The sequence below is a fragment of the Rissa tridactyla genome, chromosome Z (genome assembly GCF_028500815.1).
Source record: "Rissa tridactyla isolate bRisTri1 chromosome Z, bRisTri1.patW.cur.20221130, whole genome shotgun sequence".
Taxonomy (NCBI): Eukaryota; Metazoa; Chordata; class Aves; order Charadriiformes; family Laridae; genus Rissa; species Rissa tridactyla.
The window spans coordinates 2,787,420-2,804,849 of NC_071497.1; positions in this window are offsets into that span (position 1 = coordinate 2,787,420).

A 17,430-nucleotide genomic window follows, 5' to 3' on the forward strand; every position below is an offset into this window, starting at 1 on the left:
GCTAGTAAATATGAAACACTGTGACCTCTGCAAGTGTTATTGCAATTATTCTTTTTGCTAGGCAGTCCTCAGTATGTGTAACCAAGAGTAGTCTGAGACTTGAAGCGTTTAAAAGCTTGATTTTATTTCAGTTCCTGTAGGTGAGCAATGAAAGCTAGTACTGGTGAATGAAAAAGCACAACGCTGTCAAAATAAACATTTTTCGGACACTTTTTTGTTCTTTTCTACAAGTTTTTGTAAATCCAACTTGAATATAAATAGAGTTATGGGTTGCAAACCTTTTTTCTTGTTTGTTTAAATTTTATTGTGCCACATTATTGATCAATTTAAAACTCAGAGAAAGGCGGTGAGATACTTGAATCTAAAAAGAAGTATATGTTAAAATATTTAATATTTTATTTTTGAAGGAAATTCTTCAGATTTTTATAATGAAAAGGCTTATTAAATTGCGTCTATTTACATTTTCATTTTTCTAAAACCTGAAAGCACTTTGTGTGCGTTTCATCACTTCCCTGCAAATAGGAAGCTCATTTGTCAGATTCACCTCCTAGTTGTGCAGGTCTTCCACAAGGCAGAATTGGAGACAGAAACATTTATCAAAAAAAGAAATGGCTATAAAGCAGTGGAAATTGGCGGGCAGCTTAAAGGACAGATCTGATTTCTTTTACAACATTTAAATTATGCTTTGCAATTGACTGTGTTTCCAGTTGCCAGTGTCCCCTTAACTTTCAGGTCTTTGTGAGGACAGAAGTGCTTTATGCAGAAGCTGACCTAATTTTATTTCCTTTTTCATGTATATTTCAGCACAGGAAAGTTAGTAGCATCCTAATATATTATATACTGTAATTATGACATGGTTGTATTTGTGTAGTTTCAATGCAGATGCACTTTTTTTTCATGTTCTGCATGAACCAGTTGCCTTCAATAAGAACTGAAGTGACCTCTTTCTTTCAAAAACTATTTATTACAGTTGCAAGACCTACATATTCTATTTCCATATGCACTGCTGCTGGTTTGTGCCGGCAGCAGGCTGTTCTCCTTTAGCTGTGATAATAGCCAATACAAAAACAGGCACTGCTATAAATTCATTAAGCCGGAAAATGAGCATTAATAAAATGGGACAATCAAGGGTTCCATAGACTTTTAAAATTACGGGGGAAACCTTTGAATGTTTAATAGTGTTCTAGATGTAGTGGTATAAGGAAACAAGAGACAAACGTAAGAAGAAGTGGTATTTTTATTATCCAACTGATAAAAGTTGGAATAAACATTTCTGAAGGCCTTGCAAGTTCAAAAACATGTCCATTTTTTTCTAGCCGTCATGCCAGCTTTCCATGTCTGACAGTTTCCCTTTGTTTTCTAAATGTATGAGTTGTTCTGAGAAGAAATATTTTGTCTCTTTACAAACTTTTCCTTTCCTGAGATCTTAGCTGAGTTAAAAAGAGGAAATGTAAAGTTATGTCAATGAAGGTGATATCTTAGGTATAAGCCTGCAAAAAAGTCCGTGGTTCTGTCAGCTAGCTCAAGTACTCAGCTTTTATCTCCCACACATCTAATACATCGTTTCTTCCCGAACTGCCTCGTGGTTGCAGGTATCTCTCTGGAGAGGTCAGACTTTTCCCAGTCTACATGTCTCTCAAACACTGGAACCTGAGAAATCTTTCAACTCTTCTAAATTAAAAATGCCCCCTATTGAGCTAACTCTTTTCTTGATCCTCTGCTCTTCCTGCTAGACCATTGCCATGTGGCAGTAAGCAGACATTAACAGAGGAAAAATAGCCAAGACACAAAAAAATGGCCTGATTTGATTAAAAAAAAAAGAAAAATCCATAAGATATTTTTCCTTGTAATACAGGCTTGTTAATAGCAATTTTCTTTACTATAGCTTTTCTGCTGCAGTCTCATGACACGTTTGCAAAAGTTTGCTGTGGTTTGTAATTGGTTTGGTCAACCTAAGCTGTGTTTCATTGATGTTAAACTCAAAACGAATCATTAGGTTACGAAAGCTGTCTCCTTCAAGAAATCCAGTGCCGTTCTTCTGAGTATTTGAGTATTTTGTGGATTGAATAGTATTCAAGGTGCTTTTACTGTATTTGGTTTGCAGTGTCTCGCTGTAGAGATTATGTCATGTCACTGGGAGAAGAGTGCCCATGGCATGATGCCGGACTTTACAAAAGCTCTTATATGTTCCTACAGTGTACCCTTGATTACTACCTACAGGATTCTTAATTTTTTCTACCAAAAGAATGGACCTCTGAGAACTCAGTTCACACTTGTACTTTCTTTACAATAATGCTCAGACAATGCCCCACAGTGCCACGTCCAGCTTTGGGCTCTCCAAGACGAGAAAGGCATCAATAAATTGGAGCGAGTCTACCAAAGTTGGTCAGGTGCCGGTGTACTTTGTAAAACTGGGTTGGAAAAGTATTAGAGCCAAATTCATTTGTAACGTACAGAGGTGCTAAAAATGTAAAAGGAAGTACCTCTTTTTTTTTTTTCTTGCAATTTTGCCCCATTATTACTGAAACATTACAGCTTCAAGGAAAATTTTGGTTTGAGCTGAGAGAAAAGTTTAAAGGGCCTCTTCATTATGTCTCTCAGAAATTACTCTTGGAAATATTAGATTTGGTGAGAGTATAAAAAGTGCACTTTATAGTCTTTTCGCAGTGTGGTTTATATCTGAACAAAGGTGCAAAAATCCTATTTAAAGCTGTTCATTTTATATATGTACTGCATGAAAATAAATCACATTTTTATTTTAACTCCTTTGTGTCTAAAAATTTAATTAGCTTCCATTCACTGAGAGTCAAGTTTTAATGCATCTACTTGACACCCTTAATTTTCAAAAGGTACATACCAAGACTGATGTTTTAGTGAAGTCAGGGGTCTAACGCTGCTCCTCACAAGGGTGATAGCTCACCACCAGGACAGAATTAGGCTATATGTGTTACTTTCACAAATTATTTAAGATTTAATTAGATTCAGGCACTGAAACAAATGCCCTCACATTCTCTCTTTTCGATTCCTACCCCACTCTATCTAATGGTTCTTCCCTCTTCCTTGGGCTGGAGATTGCTTAAAGCTGAGGAAAAGAAGTTATGAGTTGGATTATTACTGGATGGCAAAACTGTGAAGGACATACAACTCTTTGTAGGTATTTTGTATTTTCTGAATCTGTAATCTGCAATATTCTCCCAGCTTGTATTGGAGCAGGGGCCACCCATGGCTAATCCTGCAATACCTCTTGGTCGTAACTACCTCCTTGCAGTTCCCTGAGCTTTATATCCCTTCCTGGTCAGCATCTTCTTGGTCTCACTGAGGAAGATGATAGGATGAGGGGTAACGGTTTCAAATTGAAGGAGGGTAGATTTAGATTGGATATTCGGAAGAAATTCTTCCCTGTGAGGGTGGTGGGGCACTGGAACAGGTTGCCCAGGGATGTTGTGGATGCCCCGTCCCTGGAGGGCTTCAAGGCCAGGTTGGACGGGGCTTGGAGCAACCTGGGCTGGTGGGAGGTGTCCCTGCCCAGGGCAGGGGGCGGCACTGGGTGGGCTTTAGGGTCCCTTCCTGCCCAAACCATTCTGTGATTCTGTGATTCTATGATTCTATGAAGGAGAATGGCCTGTGCCAGGAGCAGAACCAGGCCTGGTGTAAATGGAAGGGGAACCACGTGTAGAACCAAACTTTGTCTTGCAGAATGACAAACAAACAAACTAGGTGGTAGATTTACATGACTAGTAAGAATAGCCAACCGGACACTGTAAATTATTTTCCGTGAGGTTAAAGCTATGAGTGTTTTTGCTGCAGTTAGAAGAATGGGGGAAAAACATCCTTATTCTCTACTTACAAATCCTGAGAGATCTTGTGATTGTGACCTAACACAGGTAACACTCCTATCCGCACAGTTTTTGAACAATTTGCAAACATCCCGTTCTTCTAATCTTTGCAGATGCATTTACCATATGTCGGGTGGCCAGCCATTTGTTGCCTGTACCAAGTAATTTTTCTGCAGTAAAATTATTTAGTATACCCTTGGAAACTCAACAAAATGGCAAGCAAAGTATTTCTATAACATTACTCAATAAAACACTGAATTCACCACCCTTTCAGAAATTCCCTTAATTTTAAAACTTTTTTAAATGGTAGTTTTGTTCTAAAAATAGAAACTGGAAAATTATTCGGTACTGCTAATGTTAACAGCTCAGTTAATATACTTTTTTTGACTCTGAAACCAAGGTTTATAGGAAAATCATCTGGATCAAGGCATGGATTTTGTAGCTGGTTATACCCTTTTATTTCCTGGAAATTGGAGTACAATAACTCTGTTCTCAGTAGGACTCTCTCCACAAAGTATGACTCTTGCAACCTTCTGAATAAAGTACCTTTTAAAGTGTTTTTCGGTATAAAACACGATACCTGTATACAATGATCTGTGCTGTTTGATTTTTATAAAACACAAGGTATGCTTTTGGTCGTGTATATGAACTTAGAAATTTTACAGGTCTTGTCCAACTCAACCGCTGCCCTGGTAGCTGTAGTCCTGTGGCAGGAGGGAAAGCTGCCCCAAAAATCTCTCCTCTCCCATCTTAGTTTGTTCAAGTAGAAGACTTGGCGGGGCAGAAGGAATTGTGAAGGACAATGAATATCTGAAGGGTGGCACTTATTTCATGCGCATGTAATATAGTTTGCTGCCATTTGTGAGGATTTTTAGTGCTTCTAATTAAACTAAATTCTATAAAAGTAGGGAAAAAAAAGCCAATCAGATAAATTGAGGAACTGAAAAATATTACTGACTCCAAAAAACCATGAAACCAATGCCCAAAATATACGAGGGTCAGCTGAAGTAAAAAACATTTAATCTCCACACTGTATTATTACTTTTTTTCCTAGCCCTTTCTGGAGCGTGTGTACCTATAAGAAAAGCAATAGCCACAGATAATAATCATGCTGCCAGTGGAGGTATCGTACCCAGGATTAGCCGGGGCTTAGGAGGAGGACAAGGTCATTGCCAGGGCTCTCCAATTACTACTAGTATCACTACCTTTTCTAACGTGTCAAACGGCGACAAGCTTTTGAAGGCTAAATCCAGCAGCAGCAGCAGCTTCTAGATGGGTTAGTGGTAAATGAGTGACACCGAGTCTGAGAGTTTGTCATTGTTTGTCAAGATAAGTTCACAATGAAGATGACTTTCATTTCCAATATAAGCTATTATAAAAAGGATTGCACCTATAAACGGTGCCGCTAAATGCCTGACCCTGACAAGAGAGAGGCATTAAGTAAAGTTAATATCAAATTCTCAGGGCTATTTGGGATAATTATTAATTGTTATTAAGTTATATTTTTCAGTAGCTTTTGTTTCACTTTTCAGAGTCATAACTAAATTTACGGTGTTCCTTTAATTACCAGGGTTTTTGGGGATGCTAACCTGTCAAAGGGCTGCATTGTTTGTTTCCTAGCAATGTTTTTCAACGTTTATGCAATAAGACTCGGTGGGTGGAGAGAAACCCCGTAACCAGAGGGCTCACAAGCTGAATGTTGTTTGTTTACTCTTTAGCATAATTTGATTCCTGCTTCCCTGATAAACAAAAAATGACTTGATAATTCCCTCCCTCTTGGGGGCAGGGAGGGTGGAAGGGGAAGAAAAGGAGAGTTTGCACACAATATGGCAGTTTCACAAGTGAAATTCACAGGATCCCCCAGAATTTGGCTCAAAACGCTTAAGGAAGCTCAAGGGTATTCCACCAGTAAGTCACAGCATAATTAGTTGCTTCTGGAAATTGTAGTTATTCCCCATTGTTCATTAAGCAGATGGGCTACGTGCTCTTACCTACCCTTAACTGTCAGGACCTAGGAAGAAGTTGATGAAATTCAGCCCGTTCTTAGGGTCATTTCTTTAACCTGGCTGCAAATCCTGTGGCAGGCAGTGAATTTGGCTGCAGGGCATGAGCCCCACCCCCTACCCCCGTGCTCCTGGAGGCTGCGGCACAGGGCTGGGAACCCTCCCAGGGAGCACAGGCTTGCACGGGTGGGACGTCCCAGCGTGGGATGCCACCAGGCTCCAGCGATCACTGCCAAGCGCAGGCTTGGAAACCAAGGTCACTTTTTGGAAGGCACGCTCTGACACTTTTGGGATTTTCACATAGGAAATGCGGGAGCACAACTCTCTGGATAAGGCAGAAAAATCTGGCAAGCCCCGACTTGTAACATGGAAATGTTTGGAGAAAAATATACAGCAAAAGTTGTATTTGTTAGCGGTTCTTTTTAAAGCAAACTGAAGCTTATTCAACTAGTATGAAGAACTTATGTGTCCCCAAAATCGCAAAGAAGGGTCATTTACTCACAGTCCTTCAGAAAAACCATGTCAGTGCTCACGGTGTCTCAAAAAAGCTGACATTAACCAAACGCCAGGCTGCATTTCTTGCAAAGACTTAAATGGAAGGATAAAATAACATTCTCATCCTCGGTTTAGTCCTTTGGTATAAATAACTTTTGATAATCTCAGTTACATTGTTTTTCTTATTTCTCATGTGAATAATTGAATCACAGGATCGTGGAATCAGAGAGTCATGCAAATAATTGTCTTCTAAAAAGGCCCCAATGTGAATACGACATTGTAGAAGGTGTACAGAGGATACTAAAGTCTGAAATAAGACTGTCTTCAAATGTGCATCTGACTCATTTAATAGGACTTCTTGGTTGTGATTTAAATTAAAAAAAAAAAAAAAAGCAAAACCTGATTTGTTTCCATTCTAGAAGTTGATTTTACAAGTGGGTTTTCTTTGTATCCTACTTATGAAGGGCTTATGAAGTGAAATATTGACCCTGAAGTTGATAGGAGTCTTACCACTGACATAAGCTGCACTGGGATTTCACCTTTGGTATTTTTAATGGTAAACAACAGAAAGACCCAAGTTCCAGCAAGAAAGGATAATGTGCCAGTTCTACTAATTACGGCTTTTACCTAGAATAGTGATTCAGAAGAACCAGCTGACTGTATTTTTGTCTACTAGGGCTACAGCCTGTCATCAGAAAATTAGTCTCTTAGATGGGGGAGTTTTGTATCTGTCATATAATACTCAAATGGTACAACTATTTTTGTATATTGGAGAAGTCCAATATACAAATTTAAATTGTATTTGTTATGGTGTCCAATATCCTTCTGTTATCAAAAATCTAACTAAATCCTTTTACAGAGCTCATCACTCCAACACTTTTGCTGAGTGACTCAGCACTCAAGTCTAGACAGAAACATACAGAAAAAGTCCAAAAAACCCCCTAAAACATACTTTCAGTCTGAGTTTCTGCTCTCTTGACAGCGATCCTGCGTGACTCAGGTTCCTTCTTTTTTTTGGGAACTCACGGTTGCTCTCCTTCCTGGGGAATTTGTATACCTGTGAAGCTGTGCTGAGATTTAGCTGAGAGCAGCAATATTTTCCAAACACAGACACAGGGAGAGAGAGAGAAAAATGTGGGGGTTTTACTTGCATTTTTTTGCCTCTCTACTTTCAGATAGTTTACTAATTATATGTACTGTGAATTTACTGTGCTGTTCGCAGATTCCTTGTGGGATTGTGTTTTGTTTCTCATCATCTAAGTTATTCATTCCCCACAACACAAAGTTGAGCCTTTCTTCAAGGGAAGAGAATGTGCTTTGCATTTATTCGTTATTTTTTTTTTTCTCTCTCTCTCTCTTTTTTTTTTTTTTCTTTTTTTCCATAAGGGCTCCCAGGAGCTCTAAAACTAAGCCTGGCTGAAGTGGTACTAGGACTGTGCTGATCTCAAACCAAACGAGAGGGTGTTTGCAGGAGACCCGTGACCTGGAGGCACTCAGCTTGAGGTCGTCTGCTTTCTGCCTTTCTCGGAGATATTCTGACCCCAGGTAACTTCTTTTCCAGGAGGTACAGTATTCTGCCATTATTGATATCATTCAAGCTTGGCATGAAGCCAGATGTCTGGTCCAGAAGCTTTTAGATGATGCGTCTGCCCTCAGTTCTCCCTAGCTCTTGCATTTTTTATCTCTTTTCTTTGAACACATACAGATCATCACGTGAGCTTCATCATTTTGCAGTTCATCCGATCTGCGTGTATCCCCTACCACCGGCCGCTTCTCTCTCAGAAACTTGCAGGTCTGTGTATGTTGACGAAGTTTGCATAACAAACAAGTTATTGACAGATCAGAGGAGAACATCATATATTAGAAAGACATCAAGAGGCTGTGAACACTCATCCTAAATATCAGTAGCCTTTAACCTCACCTAGCCATGGCACTGGTGTTTACTCAATGGTCCTTCAAGAAGCCAAACGAATAATGTGCTAGGTGAAAGTCACCATAGGTTGACATCTAACTGAAACCCAACAACGCATATAAATGATTAAAATATTTATATTAACTCAACTGTGCTTAAGTACCTTTTAAAGTGTCTTCAAAGGATTTATGAGCAGCTGCTCTGTTGGGTAGGTCGAAGAAAGCATCCACTTCCCACCACAGCATGATCGTTACTTTAACAGCTCGTTCGCCACCGCTGTTTCCGTAAAACCTGAACTGCTGCCCTCCCTCTTACATTACACAATAAACACATTTTCCTGCTCAATCTTCATCATGGCAACACAACAATAAACCATGATGCTACAACACTCTAACGACCTCCTCTTTCTTAACAGTGTTGCAAGAGTTTCGACCAGAAGAGCTGAAGCTCTTGATTGGCTTTTGGTCCAGGCTTAGACTTTAAAGGTCAAACTTAATCCAAAGTCAGTTTAAATAAGTTTCTTATGACTTTCTGCATTTTTTTTTTAAATGAATTGGACATCTCACTGCTACAATTGTTGAATGATGGGAAAAAATCAAATAGCACCAGAGACAGGGAAATTGGAATCCCCTAATTCAAACCTTGCACTTAAACCGAAAACAAATTAAAAAATGGTTTGAATTAACAGCATAGAACCTAAAATGCAGAGGGGTACTTTTCCATCCAAAGTGTGTAACTGCCGCAGTACAAAGAGTCAGGGTGAGGTGTATGCTGGTGCACAGTAATACCGGTGTGATAAGTAAGTTTGGGTTTTTTTCAGTCTGTTTTTGTTTTGTTATACTTTTCTTTTTAATGATTTTAGAGCAGTTAGATTCTGTCCTTGTGCAAAGGGCACAATTTTCTCATCTTTTCTCATTTGGGTTTATGTAAGCTGACATTTGCCGTGCCATTTCTCTCACTCTTAGCTATTTAAAGGCGCTTGCCCAAAGAATCCTTTTGGGAACCGGCTTTCTAGACTCGGGGCTGATGTTGCTTTCTGGGTGAAACCTTCTAACCTCTTCAAAGAAAAGACAGGTTTGACCCCAAAGCCCTTATTTATAACAACCAGTCACAAGGTGACCATCCTGCATGACCTGTGGAATATACTACACGCTATTTTTAGATGCCACAGAATGCACTCAAGGGCAAATGACACAGTCCATGATTAACAAAGAATTCCTGCAGAAGTATTATTCAGTATTAACCACATAAATGGACCCAAATAAAAGAAAATCAAGAAAAGATAGATAGAGCCTTGAATAGTGTTTGAGTTCTTCTTGGGTGCCTTGAAGTACTGATTTTTTTCCCCTTCTAACTAAACAAAAGCAATTCTAATTTAAAGGTCAAATTAAACTCCTTAGTTTTATGCTTATACACATGTGTTTATATATACATGTAAACTTCAATATCCTATCTTGTACATACCGTAGTTTCAAGAACATCTAAATATGCTTCTTTTTCGATCTTTAATTGTCCACAGAAAATGGTCATTCATATGCATCAACTGACTGCTAACGTGATTTAAGCAAACAAATACACACCAAAAATCAGAGGTCCAAATGTAAATTGAGCACAAGCACACAAATACATGCACAGTGAGTATAAATAATGACAGAAAAGGTTTTTACTTTGACGCACATGGATTGAAACATTTCTTTGTAAATAGTTCGTAAGAGCACATGTTTAACAGAAAGCAAGACTAAGGGGTCTGTGAATGGGCAGGGAATCAGAAACAATTTCAGCTTTTAAACATGGCCTTCTCCTGAATTTAGCAAATCACTTAATCAGTCAAATTCAAATATCTTAAAAATTGGATAACTGTTACACAAGAGTACTAGAAGAATTTAAATATTTAAAGTGGTTTAGCAAACTTTTTTTTTCCCCCTGAGATTGTTTAAGTTCACAGTGATTTAGCTATTGAAGTATTAAGAAATACTTTTGATGATCAAAAGCAATGCTGCATGGCTATTTCATCCAGCAAAGAGAAACTTAGTCACGACTTTAACTTTTTGATAGTGAATTACAACAGTAGGACTTCAAAAATTCACACCGTTTTGCTAACAGTGGTCAATACCTTATTATACAGCTCTCCAGTTGAGCTTTGCTACAGTTATTAAACTCACAACACCTTTTTATGGTCTTGTGAAACTGGACAATTTTGGAACTTGTAAACTTTTGTTTAGGGCTGGAGAAAATATGAAATGCTGGGCAGGCAGGTAAATAATTTGGTGATGATGAATAATAATATTTTGAATTCCTTTGAAAGGTTTTACATTTCCGTTTTAAACATCAACTTTCAAGAATTTAAACTCAGTAATAGAACACATTCCTTTTACTGAAATTTGGCATTAGCGACCCAGACTAAGAAATTTGGTATATTTTCTTTTTATGTAGGCATATGTATACTCACATTTTGTACAAGTGATACAGAATACAGACATGATTTCATAGGTAAAAAGGTGTTATTTTTAAATAGAAGAAATGTCCCCCCCGCTAAGTTAAAGACACATGGAGAGAAAGGAAAAAATATTTGGACTCCAAGATCTACATAAAAGGTTTTAAAGTCATTATTTCCAAATTTATCTCTCTGCACACATACTTCCAGTTTTGTGACTATCATCAGTTATTCTTGCCTCAGCTGTAAAACTTTTTTCTGGAAATTTTCGGTCGTGCTGGCCTATGCTTTCAGCAGATCTCACCAGTTAAATAGGGTCAGCTCTGTTCTTTCTATGGCCAAGGGAAAAATAATGGTGCTGATTCACCCTTTCCTCTGAATCAATATTAAGCTCAGTGGTGTGCTATGAGTGAAGCTATTCTTTTTAAGGAGGTCAAAACAAGATCCTGATTGTTTCTGACTTAAGGAATCCTTGATACATTTTGGATGTGGAAGGCTATGTCTCAAAGCCAGATTAAAACTCAGAGATAGCTTTCTGCTGCTTTGAATTATCCTTATGGTATCAATTAGCCCCGGTGCCCTGTCCTAAAGCTTTGATAATGCAGCCATGTGCTCCTATGCATCTGTTGTGGTTCACCCTTAGGAAAGCCTCAAAAGCTGGTTTTTTTGGTACCTGTAGCATTAGTTTTTTGTTGTTTTGTTTTTTTTTAAATTGTGATATACTGTAAGAAAGCCAAGCACCATCTTGAAAATGTAACGGAAATGGTGAAATAGTCACATTTTAAGAGGGCATGGTTTTTTTCAGCAGTTCTTCACTCTTCCAAATTTAATCCCCTTATATTGATAACTCTCCACAAAACCGGCATCTCTAAAAAGCTGGCAACATTTAGAGGTGCTGAAATGCAAAAAGGAGTGTTGGGCCATATTCCATATATTTTTATATTTTCCAAACAATTCATTAATTCTTGCCACTGGCAGCTACCGTGTGTGTCAGTGATGCTGTACGATCATACGGAGCCTCAAAAAACAAGATAACAATGAGGAAGGGTTCATGGAGGAGATGAGAAAACATCTGCAAGTCCTCAGAAAATGTTAGTGAGAATAATACAAAGAGATTTTTATTCTTTGATTAAAGGGAAAGTAATTTGGGAATACTTTTCTTTTTTGCCTGTCTGCAAGAGAGAACAGCAGCATTCAGTGAAATCAACAAGATTTGAAGCAAAGCACACAGTGGATGAAGTACCTAGGTGAGCGTCGAAGTTATCCAATGTGATAATTAAAAAACTGAAGATATTTTTGAAAATCTGGCGTTTTTCGTGTTTGAGCCAGTGACCAGCCTGAAAGGTGAGCATTTCTCTGTAGCTGAGTTCTCGCACCTTCTTCGCTTAAATCAATGATTGTTCAATGACTGATGTCACTTCGAGGGACAGAGAACGGGGCTAAATAAGCCTCTCATGTAATCTGGTATGACAACAGCTAGGTTCTCCTCTTAGGAAACTCTCTGTCATGGTAAACAAAGTTTTCCAACATTGTGTTTCATCCTAATGGTTTCCCTGAGGTAGCAGGAGTAGGACAAACAAGCTATTTGAAGGCAGAACTTTGTTTTATATGGTGAATGCGTATAAACTGAATAAAGGTTTGTTTTCATTACTGTTTCAGTTACTGTTCTATGTTAGCGTGTTGTTTTTTTTTTCCAAAATAAAGCTGAAAAAACCCACGTCACTACTTCAAAAAGTACTAGTGAGCCAGAAAATTCCCCTCCAGAGTTATTGGAAATACACCCCAGAAATAGTTCAACAACTCTGTTTACATTCAGGAGCAGGAGTAGCAGATATTTCATAGAAGAGATTATTTTCTGCAAGGTACTTAGTTCACTTTTGTCAGCAGAGGTGAGGGGCAAGCAAGGAAAATTTCTAGATCGTTCATCCTGAACGCTCAAAGTTAAAACAAAAATAGCTCTATTTTATGTGAAAGGTGCTCTAAATTTCTTAGAAAACAGTTGATCCCTACAAAAATATGTCCCCTGGAAGACAGTCAAGGTTTTGGTGCCATGTGATGTTCAAAAAAAGGAAAGTTTTAACATCTCCTTTCCCCTCTCCAATTTAGGGCCGTCAAAGGGGGAAGAAATGTCTGTTATGCGTAGAGGGATGGCTGCTGCAACGAAATTTCTCTCCTGTCATAAGCAGTCCTTGATGAATTCAAAGAGAAATTAGCCCTACCATACAAGAAACCGAGTGCCTCTTTGTGCACAGTGCTGGGCTGCTCATTTTGCAGTGATTCCCTGGAGTTAATGCTCCTCGGCACCTTGCAAGGGGTTGTTCAACCTGGAGAAGAGAAGGCTCCGGGGAGACCTTCGAGGCCCTTCCAGTCCCTAAAGGGGCTCCAACTTCTTGCAGGATCAGGCTCCAAGTGCTGAAAACTGATCTTTGCAAGCACTTCTTACAACATATCTTTGGGTGACAATGCGGTAAAAGAATTTAAAAAATCACAGCCAGCAGTTATATTTTGCATGTGATTCCAAGGAACTGCTAATGAGCTACACAATTTATCTTCAGAAGGGAGAAAGAAAAAAAAAAAAAAGATGAAAAAGGGCTTATGAAACATTTTTGGCAGCTTCTTCAAACTATTTTAGAAAAACGCAGGGAAAGGTTAAATGCCTTAAAATGGGTATTTTTGACATTTGCCCTTTTATCTCGCTGAAATTCTACCACCAGTTTTTTTTCGTGTCGTTAACCTCACGTGTCAAACACGCAGGGGAAGAAAAGCCCTGCGATGAGCTCGAGATGCGGCAAAGCCTTGGGGATCGGGGTACCCGCTGTTTTTGAAAGGGTACAAAGGTTCGGAGCCCGTCACGTGGGGGTGGTTGTGGTTGTGCGTGTGGGGGGGAAGCAGGAAAAAAAGGGTATTTCTCACGTTGTTTCCTGCTACAGGCTGGCCGTGGTGCTCCGTGTTTTCTTTAAGTGCGGTTCCAGCGAGGTCTGTGTTCTGTCTGCTGTGATATATCTCAGTGCAAACAGCTCACTGTTAGCCATTATGTACCTATTAGCACTGATTACTTTCTGATAGCTCTTCACCAGTTGGTTTCACTCACTTTGACAGATTTGGTGCTTTGTTTAACCTTTAAACTAGTGGGGCAATAACACCGCTGACAGAATTGGAGAAATAATTAAGGAAAACTTAGCCGAGGCATAAGAAAACAACTGTAACAAGGCAGGTCTTTCTGGTGGGTTTGAGAAGTTGTCGGATGACACTCAGGAAAAGGATGGAGCATCCACTGCAATGGCGATAGCACAGTACGGCATAATTATGGCTATTTCCAGTTTAATCTTCAGGAATCCAGTTTAAAGAGATTATTGCTGCTTTAATAATTTACTTATTTTTTGCTCTCTGTAAGTACATACTGCCTAGGACAGGAAATAATTTATTTCTGCATTTGTTACAGAATGTATAACAGCAGTGAGAATCCTAATATTTTAGACAACACTTCTGTTTTGATTTATAAGGGAGAAAGAAAACCTCAGTATTTTTAAACATTGTCTGTAAAGCTGTTGCAAGAAATGACAACTTAAAATCAAATGTTTTATCTGCTGGTGCTACGAAGTGACTTAAAGATTGCTATGTATGAAAGAGATCAGGTAATAATAAAATAAAATACATTAAAAAAAAAGTCCACTTCCACAAAGATCTCCACCCACCCAATTTATGTTTGACAGTGTTTTGGAGGCAATGCCTTTGAGTCAAATTCACTCCACTCCCACTGAGCCTTTACAGGGAACCAAGGTATGAAGTCCCAAGAAGGGATGAATTAAAGTTGGATCAATGAGGTTATTCATACATAGATAACATAAGAAGCGTCTTCTAAACTGCGGCAGGGAGTAGGTTGCTGTGTTACCGTAAATAGGCTCCAACCTCACTTTGCGCCACTGCACCAGGCTGCAGACTGCATCCACTGCAAAGCTGCATCCTGAGGACCTGCAAGAGTAGGAGCTCTTGAGAGAAAAATGATCTGGATAGAAGCCCATATGCCAGCTTGCTGGTAACTGCCTAGGCACCTACCTTCAATTCATGGCTGCCTGGAGCAACAACACTCTCCCAGTATTGAGAGAGGTTGTCTTTCCATAAGAGAACTGTGTCGCTGGGGCAGAATAACCCTTGTGGTCCTCTGGCTCTTGAGATATCCCCACCTGGAGTACTGTGTCCAGCTTTGGAGGCTACAGCATGGGAAGGACACAGAGCTGTTGGAGTGGGGCCAGAGGAGGCCCCGGAGATGCTGGGAGGGCTGGAGCCCCTCTGCTGTGGGGACAGGCTGAGAGAGCTGGGGGGGTTCAGCCTGGAGAAGAGAAAGCTCCGGGGAGACCTTCCAGCCCCTTCCAGGCCCTCAAGGGGCTCCAGGAAAGCTGGGGAGGGACTCTGGAGCAGGGAGGGGAGCCATGGGACGAGGGGGAATGGTTTTACACTGGAAGAGGGGAGATTGAGGTGAGATCTGAGGCAGAAGTTCTTTGGTGTGAGGGTGGTGAGCCCCTGGCCCAGGTTGCCCAGAGAAGCTGTGGCTGCCCCATCCCTGGAGGGGTTCAAGGCCAGGTTGGACGGGGCTTGGAGCAACCTGGGCTGGTGGGAGGTGTCCCTGCCCAGGGCAGGGGGTGCCACTGGGTGGCCTTTAAGGTCCCCTCCAACCCAAACCAGTCTGTGATTCTATGATTCTATATGCCATGTCAAACCCTCAAAGGGGCTTCTCTCCTCAGCTGGCGCTCGCCCATCCCTAAGTCCCGCTCGTTCTCTGCATCCCTGCACAGACTAGCAGGACTCCTGATGTGTCTCGGAGCTTGGGTGGCACGGACAGTAATCACACTGACCATCTCAGACATCTTTTACTGTTCAAAAACTTGGTGGTTTTCTCTCTTTATTAAAGTCATAAGCTGTCTACTTTGTTTGAAGGAGGATTCAGCATTGCCACAGGAGGAAAAAAAAAATGTTTAAAGAGGAAATTGTGGCTGTTAACCCGCAGAAACACAGAGGGCGTTCACAGCAACTGCTGTACACCTTCAGCTACTTCAAAGACGACCATCTACTTTAAATCCAGTCAATTTTCGCAAATGAGTTTTCACGTTGCCACTCTTCTCTTTTACTGAGAGTGATTCAACCTGTTTTGGAAGAAATATAGTGCTCTCATTTATGATCAGCATATGTTCAGGTTTATGATCAGCGTAATTTTCACAAAAGCTTAGTGAAGAGGCAGACTTCTGAAAGGCAGCCTGGTACTCTGCAACGATTATAGCTCATGAAATCCAGGTCTTTGTAGCTGGCACAAGATAGGCAACCTGCAGCAGAAGCCTTTCTGGAATTTTTCTTGTGATCATTTCTTTTTTTTTTTTTTAATTTTTATTTCTTGTCTTTAAATAAGTCAGTTAAAAATGGAATCGGTCATAACATTTTTGTCTTTCTATCAGCCAACACTGGCATGCAAATCACAGAGCCTGGAAAACAAGTTTCATTGCTGCATTCAGATAATTAAAATCTAAATAATATTCCAATACAGTAGCCAAAGTAGTCTGCGTGACCATTAATAATTGAAGAGTTTGTGAGACATTAAAATATAATGCATTCATTATTTTCCTCAGGTTGACTAGTACATTACATGATGTGATGTATTTATGATTCACATCCCTCCTTGCTTTAGTTGTACTTTCTTTGGCTGTGATAATAACTGAAATAGGCTACTTACCCTTTTTCTCAGATGTAAGATACTGACATCAAGCAAGTAGCACAGTTGTCTCTTAATTAAGTGTGGTAACTGGTCTAATTTAGTGTCCTTTCATCAGTCATTTATCATCCCTTTTACTGCTCGTAGTATTATTTCTTATGCTAATTGCCAACTGTAATGCTCCTAAACTATATAACTGCGTAAATATTTCCTAGCAAAAGAGTTCAGCGTTTCTCACAGCTCATTTTAAAACTACTCTGCTGAGTGCATGGGTAGCAAATATCTAAAGTAATGGGAATTCGTCTCGGGACAGGTAAATACAGTGTATTTTGTGAGTTACGCACTTTCATAGCTTCAGCAATTGGAAAAGTCAAGAGAAGGCCGATATTAAAGATAAGATAGGTTCCAGTCCCAATAAAGAGGGAAATCCTGAGCTCTCCCCCCATTCTTTTACCACATATGACTTTTTTAAAAAGTGGCCGGAAACTGGAAAAGCTTTTGGCATCACATTTTTCACCCCTGTACATTAAGGTCTCTTGACAAATACAACATCATGTAGAAGAAACAAGAATGATGTTTCCCCTATTACAGTATGCGAATTTGAAATCATCTTTAGCTCATTGTAAAGTGTGCAACGTGCTTGACACCTCAAGAGGGTGCGCTTATAATGAGGGTAGGGATAAAGATATCAAGAACTGTCCTAATTAGAGAATTACAGTGCAGTTCTTGTAACGAAAACCAGGAATATGCAGAAACCACATACGAGGCTGTCCTACAGACAGCCTTGTTATTAAAGATGCAGGTGCCATTGCTTGTGGTGAAAAATAAAAGTATTTATTTTGATAGAGCAGATAGTGGCACTGCGGGAATAAGTGGAATTGGGTCATTATAGGTAAACTGAAATCCCCATCTCTAACTGCAAGGGTAGAGGACTTATACATGAATTCATAAACCCCAGACCAAACGGATTGGTTAGAGATCAGCAGCCACATGAATTTCTCAGTAAATGTCTCTCACCCCATTGCCACTTTTTTCAGTACTCCATATGC